The following is a 16335-nucleotide window of genomic DNA, read 5'->3' on the forward strand; positions in this document are numbered from 1 at the left end:
TAACAAACTGTATCATACGACATTGTCATTTTCCTCTTAGGAAGAAAGAATATGTGTATATTTGTGTGTAGGTGTGTTTACACAAATGTACATTCAGTCGTGATTCTTGTTTTCTGTCATCTTAATGAGAAAAAAAATGTATGCACTTATGCAGCATATGTGTGTATGCCTGTTTATAGATAATATAGATATTATATGGCTCTTGTTTTTTTTTAATTTATTTATTTACTTTAGAGAGAGAGCGAGCTTACATGAGTGGGAGGCGGAAAGGGCCAGGGAGAGAGAATACCGAGCAGACTCTGCACTTAGCACAGAGCCCAAATTTTTGGGTGGAAACTCTAGGTTAAGTGTGGTAATCTGAGGGATCCCTGGGTGGCGCAGCGGTTTGGCACCTGCCTTTGGCCCAGGGCGCGATCCTGGAGACCCGGGATCGAATCCCACATCAGGCTCCCGGTGCATGGAGCCTGCTTCTCCCTCCGCCTGTGTCTCTGCCTCTCTCTCTCTCTCTCTGTGACTATCATAAATAAATAAAAAATTTTTTAAAAAAGTGTGGTAATCTGAGAATACTGGGGCTCTGATCACACTCACTCTCAAATGCTTGTAAGGCTGAGGCTTCAGATTGGGAAAGGCAAGCCAAGAACAAGGAATAACATCCTGACCTGATTTGGCTCATAGAATGAGACTCATTCTGGAAGAAAGAGGTTAATGTCTCTGCCCATAGCTCTGGTGCAGTGATGGAGAGGTTGTGCCCAGAGGTCAAAGCAGCATTAATGATAGAAAGATACAGATCTCACTGAAGGGACTGATTATATTTGAAACAGACTACGGAGAATTAATTGCATGTGTAAGAAAATTGTTGAAAACAATGGAGTACTTGGTAGAGTACAATAAATAGGAGACTGGTAGCTTCATGATATTCAGAACAACCAGAAAAAAAAAAAAAAAAAACAAAGCAAAACAAAACAAAACCAAAAACCCCCAGACAACAGACAATTCAGAATGGTAAAAGAAAGAATAAGGGATATAGTCATAAAGAGCACACTCATAGGATCACACAAAATTTGGAGGTCCGGTGGCTTCATGAATGTACTAGGCTATACCCACTGAGGAATACCCAGAGTAGGATGTGGGGAAGATGTGAAGCAGTACCCAAGCCACACACAAATCCATCAACAAAGGACAAGTCTCACAACACAATGGGTCTTAAGAACAATTTCTGAGTAATAATGGTACAAAAAGGGATTCCAATAGTCCATCCCTCCAAAAAGCCAGCAAAAACTAAGTTTGTTGGCAGAACTCTGGGAAATTGTCAAAATTTTATAACAACCAAGAAAACACAAAGAGTAAGGTGACTGAAACATGATAGGAGAACTTTGTGGCATTTTAACCTAATCTTACCTCACCCCCTCCCTACCTCTGTAGCTCTCTTGAAGATAATGGTTTGTCTTCCAAGCAGCCTCCATTCCTGGTGTGATTCCCTGATTCTGGAGGTAGCAGAGCTGACTTTGTTCTTAGTACACTGTTTTGACATGTATTGGGACTCCCTTAAGGATTGATGCAAAGGACTTGCCTTTACTTAAATTGGACTCTCTCAGGGTAAAAAATAGCTCCATGGAGGTTATTCCTCAAAAATAAGGAAAAGCATGAAAAAGTTGTTTGCTGCTACTTGAACAAGATTGCGGGTGGAACAAACAATTGACATGCTGAAAGCATATGAGGAAAATTGAAGACTGACAAATTTGGAGAATAAGAGCATTGGGAAACTCCTAAATATATTTGGTATCTAGAAGTCTATATGCATGCCCATAGCAGGAAGCATGTTTTTTGATGGATGGATGGATGGATGGATGGATGGATGGATGGATGGATGAGACAGTAGCAGAGGGGCAAAGGGAGAGGAAGGAGAGAATCTCAAGGAGAATCCCCAATGAGCTCAGAGATTGACACAGGCTTGATCCTATGAATGGATGAACTTTACTTCAACTCTTAAAGGAGAAGAAAATATAGAAGAATAACATTCAAAAATCATCCAAAAAGAGCATAACTACTAATCTTCAAAATATAAAGGACATACAAGGTCACAAATGAATTTGGTGCCTACAAATTAGATAAATTATATAAAATGAGAAAATTCCTAGAAGAACACAAAGTAACTAAACTGACTTAACAAGAATAAACTCTAAATACAGATATAAAATATACCGATATTAAATTAGTAAATTCAAACTTTCCATAAAGTCCAAGACCAGATGGTTTCATTGGTGAATTTTATGAAACTTTTGAATAAAATCATTTCTGAATTTACTCTTTGAGGACAGACTAACCTCATCTCCAAAAGAGACAAAAATCACACAAGAAAACAAAACAACAAACCAATGCCCTGAATGGGAATGAATGCAAAACATTTCAACAAAGTAATTAACAAATGAATGCAATGGACTTGCCTGAGTCGCTCAATAGGTTAAGAGGCTGCCTTCAGCTCAGGTGAGGATCCCGGGGTCCTGGGATGAGCCTTGCATCAGGCTCCTTGCTCAGCGGGGAGCCTGCTTCTCCCTCTCCTTATGCCCCTCACCCATGCTTATTCTACCTCTCTAGTGCTCTCTCTCTCTCTTTCCAATAAATAAATAAAATATTAAAAAGGAATGAATGCAATGTATAAAAGTATTATACACCATGACCAAGAGGGATTTATCTCAGGATTCTGTGATTGATTTAATATCTAAAAACCAAATATCTAAAAATCAAGTAATGTAATATAAGTTATTAAAAGAATAAAAACAAAACAAGAAAACCCCACTAAATTCTTATCTCAGCAGAAGCATAGAAAAGTATATCACAAAATCCAACATTCATTCATGATAAATATACTCAAAAACCTAGTAAAAATATGGAAACATTTCAACCTGGTAAAAGACTTTGCGGAAAACACTCCACAGCTAAAATCTCATTCAGTGGTGAAAAAATGAATATCATATCCTATGATTACGAACAAGACAAAAATACCTGATTTCACCACTTTTCTTTTATGTTGTACAGGATATCCTAGGACAATTAAGAAAGAAACATAAGTGACATCTAGATTGAAAAGGGATAAATTATCTCTATTTGTGGATGGCATGATCTTTTATATAGACTACCCTAAGGAGTTCACTAACACACGTACACAATTAGAACTGATAAGTAAGCTAAGATACAAGATACAAGCTCAATATACAAAAGTCCATTTTAGCTCTATACATAAGCAATGAGCAAAATGTGAAGATCAAATGAAGAAAGCAATTCCATTTACAATAGCATCTAAAAGAATAAAATACAATACTTAGGAATAAAACTAATAATGAAGGCCTGAAAACTACAAAAGCATTGCTGAGAAATTGAAGAAGATTTAAATAAATGGAAATATATCCCATTTTCACAGATTGGAAGACTTAATATTGTTAAAATGGGGACATACCTAAAATTGATCTACAGATTCAATGCAATCTGTATCAAACTCCCATCTGGCTTTTTGGCATAAAGTGACAAAATTATCCCAAAATTCATATGGAAATACAAGTGATCTGAAAGAGTCAAATTTATCTTGGAGAAAGATATAAACTTGGAGGCCTCCTACTTCTTATTTCAAAATTTACAAAGAAGCTGCAGTGATCAATATAGTGTCATTCTGTCTTAAGAACAGATGTCTGTATTAATAAAATAGAATCGACAGTCCAGAAATAAACCCCTAACTTTCTGGTCAATAATTTTTTGAAAGAGTGCTTAGACATGTCCATGGAGGCAAGATTCATCTTTTCAAAAAATGGTAAAGTGACGATATGTTATCTATATATTTTAAAATAATGAAGATGGCCTCTATCTGGCCATCTTTTTGTCATTGCAAAAATTAATTCCAGCACTAATTTTAGTGTAAGAGCTACAACTAAAATAATTATTACAAGAAAATATTGGAACACATCTTTGCGATCTCAGATTATGCACTGGTTCTTAGATATGACACCAAAAGCATAATGGGCAAAAGAAAACAAGTATACGGCTCCATATCAAACATAATACTTTTGTGCTGTGAATGAAACCATCAAGAATGTGGAAAGACAATTTAAAGAATGGGAGAACACATTTGAACATCCTATAGCTGTGGAGGCTCTTGTATATATAAGTATGTGTTACAATTCAAAAATAAATAGATACAAAACCAAATAAAAAATAGCCAAGGGATTTAGACAGACATTTTTACAAAAAAGATATATAATGTCTAATAAGCCCATGCAATATTATTAGTAATTAAGGAACACAAATCAAAACCTTAATTAGATACCGCTCCATACTCACTAGGATCATTATAATAAAAATAGACAAAACAGATGTTGACTATGATGAGAAGGATTTTGAACCCATAAACATTGCTGGTGGGGATGTAAAATGGTGCCAATTTGGAAAACATGTTGCCAGTTCTACAAAATGCTAATTACAAAGTTACTGTATAACCCAGCGGATCCACTCCTAGGTATAATAGCCAAGTGGAACAAAAATGTATGTCTACCAAAAAAGAAGAAGAAGTGTACACAAATGTTCAAAAAAGTATTGTACATAAGGTGGAAACAATTCAAATACCTCCCACCTGCTAAATCGATAAATAGTAAGTGATATTCTCACACAATGGAATATTATTCAGCCATAAATTGAAGTGAAGTACTGATATATATTGCAACAGAGATAAACCTTGAAACTATGTTGTGAATAGGCAAATCCATACAGACAGGAAGTAGACTTGTATTTTTCTAAGACTGAGGACAAGAAGATAAGGAAAATAACCCTAATATTTTAAAATTTGTTTTTACCGGTAATAGAAATATTTTAAAATTGGATATGGATAAAGTTGGATTTGTATACTTAAATTTGGTGAATTTCTGTTATGTGAACTATATTTCAGTAAAACTGGAGTGGGAGAAAAAGAAAGAAGGTCTTAGATATTTGTATATATTCTCAAATAATGATTCAAATAACGGACATACTTTGTTGAGTGACACACATAAAAGGGGCACAACAAGGGAACACATATTACATATTTAACCTCTCACCAGTCCTTCTCTTTGTGGGTAGCATAAGTGACTGATGTCTCCCTCAAAATTCTGGGGCCAAGTAAAAGTGTATAAGTGTGGCTTAATTTCCTGTGACTGTCATCTGTTTTTATATCGTCAATTAATGATTTGCCAACTTTGCCCAAATTTAATATGGAAGTGTGTGTGTGTGTGTGTTACTTTCCCCACCCCAACCCTCTAGGCACCAATTGTAAAATAAACTTTCTGAGCCATTAACCTAATTTCACATACCTGTAACCTTTGAAATTAGGAAGGTAGAAATCCATCAAGAGCCGTTATTCATAGTGTGTTCATATAGACTTATGTGACTGTATTTTACAAAAATGTCCAGCATAGTTCATTTACAAAAGAGCGTGGACAGGAATAAGAAGTACAGGGAGTGTGCCCAGAACGAGAATGTCTACATTCATTCTACTTTGCTACTTCATGATGCCTCTTGGGGCAAAATCTTTTACCTCGACATATTGCCTACCACCACCGGGAAAAACTGTTGCATCATATGGGAAGACTTTTTAAGGAAAGTATTTACGGAAAAGCTAAGTGAGCTTTCTCCATCCCTTGATATGGAGACTTCAAAGTTAATGTTATCCAACCTTTGGAGCTGCAGAGTGTATTATGCGGGCTGGGTACATCTCAAATGTCAATTAAATTTCAGAAAACACTTGCACAGCTAAACTTAAAACTTCCATCTCTTCATGATCTCAGATCACCTTACTTCATGGCAATTCAGTAATGAGTGTAACTGGGTAGTATGTCACTTATGTAGAAAATACTTTACTACAATTGAATAACCTCTGGGGGAATTAATTGAAGTAGGAGTCTCAGTGAGAATGGACTTTCTGTTCTTCCTCTTCCCTCCATCTAAACATGACTCTGGCCTCTTGATTCTTTGATGGTCCATACATTACTTTGGTCTCCGGATATTTGACGTAAGTATCTGGAACCATATGAATTTTCCTTGGTGGTACCTGAATCCTCCACACTGTTGTCAAGAGTATTCGGGCTGAAAAGCCTCTGCTCTCTGCTTCCCTAACTTCCCCTTTCTCAGTTATAGCTCTTCACACGTAATATTGACACTGCTATCTACTTCTTGTCTCTACTGTTCTTGAAGCCATGAGGGGGCAAGGGCAATGTGCAGCTTCCAAAATGCTGATCATTAGTAACTAACATAAGTAGGGCGAAAAAAGGAGATACTCAAAATTAAATGAGAATGAATTAATGGGTGAATAAACAAATTAATTGAGAGCATAAGATATTTACATTTTATAGGCTTGATACTAGAGGAAACATTTTAGGTCAACTAGTTAAGATCTCTAAGGAAAAAAAATGGCATTTCACTGTTTTTAGTCAGTGAACCACCTTACTGAGTGAAGCTCAAAAAGCTAAACTACTGTGGGGCAGTTCTTACTGTTTTTTTTTTTTTTAAAACCAAATCTCTCCTTCTTTTAAATTTGCTTTCCTTAGAAGCAGGACAAATCATGTCCAACAGCTCTTTCCATTAAATTGTGGATATTGGGAATGCCAACATAGAGATTTTATCTTTATGTGCTAAACAGTTCAAGTTTCTTCCACTTTCATTTTTCTGATGTTGTTTTATACCAATTGTGAACCATTCACAAAAAATTTATTGGAGATCTATAAAAGAGCTAGGCATCAAGCCAGACAGTCATCCTGCTTATCCTCTGTTCCTGTTCTAATTAAAAAAGGAAGCTGAGAATATTAAAATTTATTACATAATTTATTTTCTTGAGTAACATAGCAAAGGAGAACTCTAGTAAGGGATAAAATATCATATTTTGGGTGAAAAAAATTATTTATAGCATTATAATTCCAGGTTGGATATTTCTTGAATGCCAAGTTTTTGTTCTTGTGGAGAAGTTGTTTATTCCTATGGCTGAGAATAATGTTCGGTTGTTATTTAAACTACCACTACACACACACACACACGCACACACACACACGCACAGTATTTCCTGTGATTTAAATATGATAAGACTATTTTAGAGAATGACCAAATATATTCAGACAGCTTAGCTGGAAGTACAGATTTTTTTAAGATCTCGATTTAGCCCTTTTGATACATTTGTTTAACCACAATTTCATTCTAAGGAGTGAAGGCTTAGTTTCCTTTCCAGTAGACATTAAAAGCAGTGGTTCAACCTAAATTCTTCAAGAATTATCTAGGTCACATTCACAGTTTTTAACCGGCCTGGTAAAAACCTTTCTTCCTTTCCCAGATGACAGAGGCTATGTAAGTGTGTGGGAAGATGGATAGGGAATCATGGCTTCTCAGTCTTATTCTCACATTTTCCTCAGTCTCAGGAGTAATTTTTCAGCTTTTCAGATTCACAAACTTAATTTCACTGGTTTACAATGTGAGAGGGCTGTAGCCTTGGTGAATTGATTCATGCTCTTCTAAAACACAAGAGACTGCTACAGAAGCCACAATACCAAGACATTAATTTATATTTTTAAAAGTTCCTAATGGAAGAAACGTTAATGCCTGTTCATCAGAAACATCTGCCCTCAGGAGAACAAAAAATAGAATCTACAGTTATTTTGTTCCTCCAACAAATGGAACTTGAAGTGCATTGTTGATCCATATTGACTTTCACAGGAGACCCCTATACACAGCGATATCAACATTTTGTACTCAGCCACAGCACAAAGCTCTCCATTAAATGCTTTCTTATCTTAACCAGATAAATGTAAACTCATTGGAAGCATCAGTCCCTGTTCTTTAGTACTTTAGCTCATCCAATATCACTGTCCTGTGACTCCTCAGAATTATCTCTGCCCAGTTTTTTTTTATTTTAATTTTTTTTAGACAGACCTAACCAGGATAATGCTGAGAACTATACATTTAATCTGATCTCTAGTGATTAGGAATGATTTTGCAGTCATAGACCTTATCTCATACCTGGTTGAGACCATAGGTACCGAATACAGTGGGCACAGATGGCCTCCTTTTAGTTACCTTAAGCCTTACTACAGCATTCCAATGACTAAGAGGCATATATTTTTGGATATACCAAGAATACTGTAAATTCTACATCCCTTTAGCTTAACACAAGGTCCAGATTTGTCTCCTGCAGCACTTATCTGTGAATGGAAACCCCTATGCATAAAACTATTCAAGTTAGTGTAGCATAAAGCCTTGACCTGCAATCTTGGAGCACATAATTAGGATATATTATTTATTTAATCAAATTACAATGATTTTGTGCTCCTACCAAACATAGTGGCATAAAACCTACTCTTTTCTTAGGGACCTGCTCACCAAATAATTCCGTGAATCCCAATAAATCTGTTGATGAAAATAGTTATTTATTTTAGCTTCAGGAAAACTATATAGTTATTTGATTCCAGCCACACCAGTGAAATTGTTGTAAGAGTTGCCCACACACTGAAACACTTTTGTAAATAAATAAATAAAAATAAATAAATAAATAAATAAATTTACTTAAAAAAAGAGCACCCAAAAAGGATAAAATACAACAACAAAGAACACATGACACATAATAAAAACAAAAATAAACGTAAAATTATATGCAGCTGTATCAATAATAACAATAAAAGGGTCAATCCATAAAAAAAAAACCAAAATATGGTCTACAACTACAATGGAATAAAATTAGAAGTCAATAATAGATGGAAATTTGAGAAACTCACAAATATATAGAAATTAATTAATATACTATTAAGCAATGGTCAGAGAGAAAATCACAAGACAAGATGGAAAATACTGAGAGGAATAAAATGAAACATAACATTATAGGGTTCAGCTAAAGAAATTCATAGAATTTTATAGCTGTAAATGCCTATATTATAATTGAAAAAAATGTTGGGGCACCTTGGTGGCTCAGTGGTTGAGTGTCTATCTGCCTTTGTCTCAGGTCATGATCCTGGGGTCCTGGGATCAAGTCCCACGTCAGGCTCCCTGCAAGGAGTCTGCTTCTCCCTCTGCCTGGTGTCTCTGCTGCTCTCTCCGTGTCTCTCATGAATAAATAAATAAAATCTTTAAAAAAAATTTAAGAAAAAGAAAAATCTAAACATCAAAAACCAAACCTTCCCTTCCTAAGAGAGTGGAAAAATATAAGAAAATAAATCCAAAACCAACAAAGAGAAGGGAATACTAAAGATTAGAGTGGAAATTAATGAAAGAGAAAACAGAAAAAACAATAGAGAAAAGTCAATGAAACCAAAAGTTGTTTTTTTTCTTTAAAAAAGGCAATAAAATGGACATTTTTTTCAGTAGATTGATCAAGAAAAAAAAAAGTACAAGGCTTAACTTATTAAAATCAGAATAAAAAGAGTAGGTAATACTACCTTAAAGTAACAAAAGGATTACAAAGGAGTACTATGAATAATACTATGCCAATAGGGCCTCCTGGGTGGCTCAGCGATTGAGCGTTTGCCTTCAGCTCAGGCTGTGATCCCAGGACCCAGTCCTGCATGGGGCTCCCTGCGTGGAGCCTGCTTCTCCCCCTGCCTGTGGCTCTGCCTCTCTCTCTGTGTCTCTCATGAGCAAATAAGTAAATAAATCTTAAAACAATAGTATGCCAATAAAATAGGCATTCAGATGAAATGCACTATTTTCTAGAAAGACACAAATTACCTAAACTGACTTAAAAAGAAAGAGAACATCTGAATAGACCTATAACAATTAAAGAGATTGAATTAATAATGTTAAAACTATCCTCAAAATACACAAACATCCTCTACAAAACACTAATAATAAAACCCGGCAACATATAGCAAGTTTTATATAACGTGATCAAGTCTGGAGGCACCTGGGTGGCTCAGTCCGGTTCAGTGTTTGCCTTCTGGCTTAGATGGTGATGCCAGGGTCCTGGAACCAGGCCCAACATTGGGCTCCCTGATCAGCAGGGGGCCTACTTCTTCTCTCTCTACCCAACTCCCTTGCCCCACTGGTGCACACATGCATGTTCTCTTTCTTCCTCAAATTAATAAAGAAAGTCTTAAAAAAACAAAACAAAACTAAAACAAAAGCACATGACCAAGTGGGATTTATCCCAGGAATGCAATGTGGTTTAACAACCATAAATCAATGATGTGATACTGCATACTGATATAATAAAAAACTAAAAAACAAAACAAACAAAACACGATCATATCCATTGATGCAGAAAAGCATTTACGAAAATCTAACAATCTTTCTGAATAAAAACACTGAACAATATATGTATAAAAAGGATTTAACTTGATAAAGAGCATCTATGCAATACTCACAACAAACATCACAAGGATATCTGCTTCCACCACTTCTATTGAACATTGTACTAGAGGTTATAGCAACATCAATTAGCCAAGAAAACAAGATAAAAATTATTTATAATAAAAGAAAAAAAAAGCAACACTTTATTCAAAGATGATGTGATCTTTACATAGAAATTTCCAATGAATCAATTTGAAAAATATATTAAAATTAGTACACAAGGGCAGCCCGGGTGGCTCAGCAGTTTAGCACTGCCTTTGGCCAAGGCCCCATCCTGGAGACCCAGGATCGAGTCCCACGTGGGGCCCCCTGTATGGAGCCTGCTTCTCCCTCTGCCTGTGTCTCTGCCTCTCTCTCTCTGTGTCTCTCATGAATAAATAAATAAAATCTTTAAAAATATTAGTAAACAAATTCAAGAAATTTGCAGGATACACGATCAAAATGCAAAAATCACTTAATTTTTGTGCACTTGCAAGAAACAATCCAAAAACTAACTTCAAAAAACTATCAATTTTCAACATCTTAAAGAATACAATACCTAAGAACAAATTTTACAAAAGAAGTGCAAAACTCATACTATGAAAATTATTAATTTTTTAAGAAGTTAAAAAGCAAATAAAGGAAGAGACATTTTATGTTCATAAATTAGAAGGCTTAATATTGTAAAGAAGGAAATTATTATCAAATCAATCTACATATCCAATGCAATCTCTATCATGATACCAGCTAGCTTATTTGTAAGTTTACAAGCTGATCCTGAATTCACAATGGAAACCCAAGGTACCCAGAATAGCCAAAACAATCTGGAAAAATAAAAAATGGAGAACTGATCCTTCCTGATTTAAAAACTTACTATAAAACGGTAGTAATAAAGATAGTGTTGTACTAGCATAAGGATAGATATATACATGAATAAGATAGAAGTGAGAGTCAGAAATAAAATATATCTATGGTCAACTGACTGTTAACAAAATGCCAAGACCATCCAACTGGGAAAGAATAGTTGTTTTTTTTTTTTTTTTTTTCAAATAGCTCAACTGTATATCCTCAAGCAAAAGAATGAAGATAACTCATACCTCACACAAAACACAAAAATTAACTAAAAGTGGATCATTGATTTATCTGTAAGAGCTAAATCTATAAAACTCTTAATAAAAATGGTAAGGGTAAATCTCTATAATCTTTGATCAGGTAGTAGTATCTCATATATGACACCAAAAACACAAGTGACCAAAGGCCAGAGTGGTGATGGTGGGGATGGGAGAGGAACTGGACTTCATCTCAATGAAAAACTCTAGTGCTTTAAAGGATATCATGATTGATGTTGAAAACATATAACTGGAGAAAATTTTGAAAATCATATATGATAAGTAATTAACATCCATGGTATAAAAAGAACTGCTGGAATTCAATAGCAAGAAAACAACCCAGTCTAAAACATGGGCAATGAACTCCAATAAACATTTCTCCAAAGAAAATGTACAAATAATAGTCAAAAAGTGCATGGGAAGATCCTTGAACATCAGTAATCATTAAGGAGATGAAAATCAAAATCGCCATGAGATACCACTTCACATTACAGGATGGCTTTTATTTTAAAACAAAACAAAACAAAGCAGAACACAGAACAAGTGGTGGTAAGGATGTGGAGAAATCAAAACCCTCATACACAGCTAATGGGTCTATAATGGTACCGTTGCTTTGGAAAACAGTCTCTTAGTTCCTCAAAAAGTTGAGCAGAGTTATTTGACCCAGAAATTCTAGGTACATACCAAACAGAAATGAAAGTGAATGTACAAACAAAACTTGTACGTAGGTGTTCATAGTGGTGTTGTTAAAAATAGTTCAATGGTGGATACAAGCCACATGTACACCAACTAGTGAGTGGATAAATATTGTGTGGCATATCCACGCAATAGAATATTATTCAACCATAAACTGAAATGACATACTTATGTATGTTACAAAATGCACACATTTTGAAAACTATGATAAGTGAAAGGAGACAATCATAAATGATCACATATTACGTTATTTTATTTATGACTTGTTCCAAAAAAAATTAACATACAAAGAAAGTAGATTAGTAGTTGCCTAGACGCAGATCGGAGAGGGAGATTAGAGACTGACAACTAAAAAGTAAAGGATTTCTTTTTTGAGTGATAAATTTATTCTAAAGTTATACCTCAATAAACCTTTTGAGATATATATACATATATATCAATCATATCTAAGCCGCAAAACAAAAACCAAACCAAACCAAATCAAACCAAGCAAACACACACAATAAATCTAGTCTTGTCCCGAAGTCAGGAGATTTCCTAAATTCCTAACTCCTTAGACTTATGAATAGGGATTCTCAAGATTTCTTCTTCCTAAGTTTCAATCTTCCTGTGACATTTATTTCTCACTATAAAAAAAATTTTATATTTCTGTCAATATTTACTGTTAAATTTAGCAGTTTCTTTGGTATGTTGTACGGTAGGATGAGCCTGTAAGTCACTCTCTAAATTTAGGGTTTCATGATCAAGTACATTTTGAAAATAACATGTCTGGATAATCAACATATGTTGATACGTCAAAATTTCTGCAAATTTATGAAAGTCAGAATTCATGGTCTCCCAAATAGAATTGACGAGAAAATATCCCACTATTTCTTTTTTATTTTTACCAACTAATGAGTGGAGAAATTGGTATTCTACAGAACATTCATCAGAAAATGCTGTGCTGGTGCCTATATTATAAAATTTTTCATGTAGCCCGATTCAAAATGAACTTATTGACAACTGATTCAACTACAAATGGGCAAGACAAGCTGTGATCTTATGAAATCAAATACCTCTCTTACAATCTTCAGATACGCTTGCTGAATCAATTTGAGAAAGATTGTGATTTCTCAGTGATGAAAACTCAGTCTAATGTGTCACAGCACTCTCGGTGCTGGTATGTATGTTGGCGTTCTAAACCTCTCATTGGCTCTGCACATACAGGCACAGGAGCAGCTATGCGGATATCCTTTGGTAGTCTCAAATCAACTCGGATAAGTTGCACAAATCCCTTCATTTTCTCTGCAAAATGTTGATAGAACATTTTTCAAGTAGGGCATCATCGATCTATGCATGTTTGCATGTATTTTGTGGCTGGCAAGAATATTTAGCTAAACTGTTTATGCTATGTTAATAATCTCACCCCAAATAACAAAATAAAAGACATAAATAATATATTAAATAGTCCACATTCATGGGCTTTAAGGTCCATGAGAGGTAAACATTTCCACACTGCCCAAATAGAGAAAGTTACATGGGAAAATATTCCTGTAATGCGTTGCTTCCAGGCTGCCAATTAGTATTATGTTAAAATGGCTACAACCATCTGGCAATTGCAGGATATTGAAGATAAAGTTGTCACTAAATTTAATCACACGGGGTCCAAGCAGAATTTTTAGTTTTCCTATAGATATCTCAGCCTCACTATCATTCATATGTCCATTTATTTACTTAATAATCATCAATGCACTAGTTGCAAATGAGTGATTTTTACTACGGAAGGAAGAGTGCTAAGTAGGAGTTACATGGTTACTGAAACCAAGAGGTTATATTCTTATGAGAAAAATATTTATACAAATAATTATAAAGTCATAAATCTCATAATTTAGGGACGTGAAATAAATATTAAGTGCCTCCTATGTATGGGCAGTATGCTATACTTCATAATTAGAAGTAAACATATTGATTTCCTAAAACTCCCATAAAAAACACCACGGACTGGTGGTTTAAATAACAGATCTTTATTTTCTCACAGTTTTGGAGGTTAAGCATCCAAGATTAAGGTGTTGGCAGATTTGGTTTCATCTGAGACTTACTTTGGCTTTTGCAGAGGCCACCTTCTCACTGCGCCCTTATATGGTTCCCCCTTGATTTGTGTGTGTCTGTGTCCTTATTTACTCCTTTACTAATAACCATCATATTGGCTTAGGGCTTACCCTACAGACCTCATTTTAACTTAATCATCTATTTAAAGACCCTATCTTAGGGGCTCCTGGGTTGGCTCAGTCAGTTAAATGTCTGCCTTTGGCTGAGGTCATGATCCTGGGGTCCTGGGATTGAACCCTGAATCAGACTCCCTGCTCAGGGGAGATGATGCTTCTCCCTCTCCCTGTCTTTACCTGCCCCCACTCCTGCTCGTGCTCACTCTCTCTTTTGATTAAGTAAATAAATACTTATTTTTCAAGATTATATCTCTAAATGTGGTTACATTCTGAGGTAGTGGAGGGTTCAGGATTTCAGGATATGATTGGGGAGGGAGGACACAATCCAACCAATAACATTAAGTTTACTTTTTTCTCAAGTCAAAGATGGAAACTGAAACTCAAAATGGATAACCAAGTTCCCATTGGAGAGCAATGTTTCTTACGCTCCCAAACTCTTCATATCAATGAGAACAGCATTTTCACGAAGCCACCATGTTTCACATTCTGTGTTAAGAATTTATATGCAGTGATTCATTTGATACTCACAACTGTGCAATGAGATGGGCATTGACAACCATACTATTTTAGAGCTGAGGGGAAAAAAAATGAGTCTTAGAATGATTGAGCTACCCACTCAACGTCACATACTCAGTACCAGTACCAGAGTCTTGCTTTAAATTTTTTTTTGTGCTCCAAGTCCATTCTTTCTTTTGTGGAATTTGATAGTTTCAAATATTCTGACTCATGAAAAAAAATCAGCATGTGTTATAATGTTTGACTTTATAAATATGATTCGATATGGGTGACATTAGTATGTTCGGGAGTTCGGAAAACAAACATAAAAGGTTACTTATTGAACACACTGGCATCCAAGTGAGGGCCCAGAATTAAATCTCCAGAATTAAAGGGGGAAAAAAATCAGTATTTAAATAGACGTTTGAAACTGAAAAAAAAAATACATTTAAAATATGCCACGATCTTTTCACATTGCAATTTGTTTGAGAAGTGAGCATGTTCTAGTAATATTACTTTTATTTGATTAACATTTCCTTGATAATAAGAAGAACTTCTTACATCCTTAGAAAAATCCAGAATATCTCTGAGGATGTAAACTCAGTGAATTGTGATTTAGAGACAAAAGGAAAAGGAAAGAGACTGGCACTTCTATCTAATGGGCAAAGATGTAAATGAGCAGTAGTAAATCAAAGGGAAAAAATGAGCACTTGATTTTGAACACTGCCAGGTTGAATAAGAATGAGCCAGTCCATCTGTCTGAGTTGGTAGAAATGTGCGACCTCTGGAAGAGGTGGAGAGGGATCCTTTAAGATGAGAAATGAAAATGTCACCAAAATTTTGAGAAAATACTACTTCCCAGGAGCAGATTAATGAAGCAGAAGCAAAGCTCCAACTGTCAGCAGCTGAATTATTAAAGGAGGAGAAGCAGAATCTGTGGACAGGTGCAAACTTGTCCAGAAATTGAAAAATCTTAAACCGAATCTCCAAGTGAATCGCAAGGAGCTTCATTTGACTTTTGTCTGAACACTTTAATGGTCCATTTGCTCTAGATTTTAACATTTTTTAGAGTTCATGTTTTTCATACATCTCTACCCATTCGCTTCCAAAAAGGGATAGTCACAAATCTGCATCAAGAATTGCACATGGGAAAGTGGAAAACGAAGGCAGACTGGTGTTATGCTAGTGCACGGATCACGTGTGTGCTCCCAGTTAGATCTCCCACATGCAGGCATGCCCTTGAAAGAGTTTTCTAGCTGATGAGCTGGAATAGTGGATTAAAACTTGCACTTGTGGTCAATAGAACCAGGTTTAAATCCTCTCTATAAAAAATATGTCGTGTGACCACGAGCAAGTTCACCTAAACTGGTTTTCACTTGTAAACACCTCTTGTGAAGACTAAGATAAATAAAATATACAGAGAGCATTTGTTTCCCTTTTTCCCCTCTGTAACCTCTGCTCTTCTGGCTTTTACTCTGGTCTGGTTTTGCCTCCCAGAACTCACCTTCAAGGAA

The sequence above is a fragment of the Vulpes vulpes genome, chromosome 12, assembly GCF_048418805.1.
Source record: "Vulpes vulpes isolate BD-2025 chromosome 12, VulVul3, whole genome shotgun sequence".
Lineage (NCBI taxonomy): Eukaryota > Metazoa > Chordata > Mammalia > Carnivora > Canidae > Vulpes > Vulpes vulpes.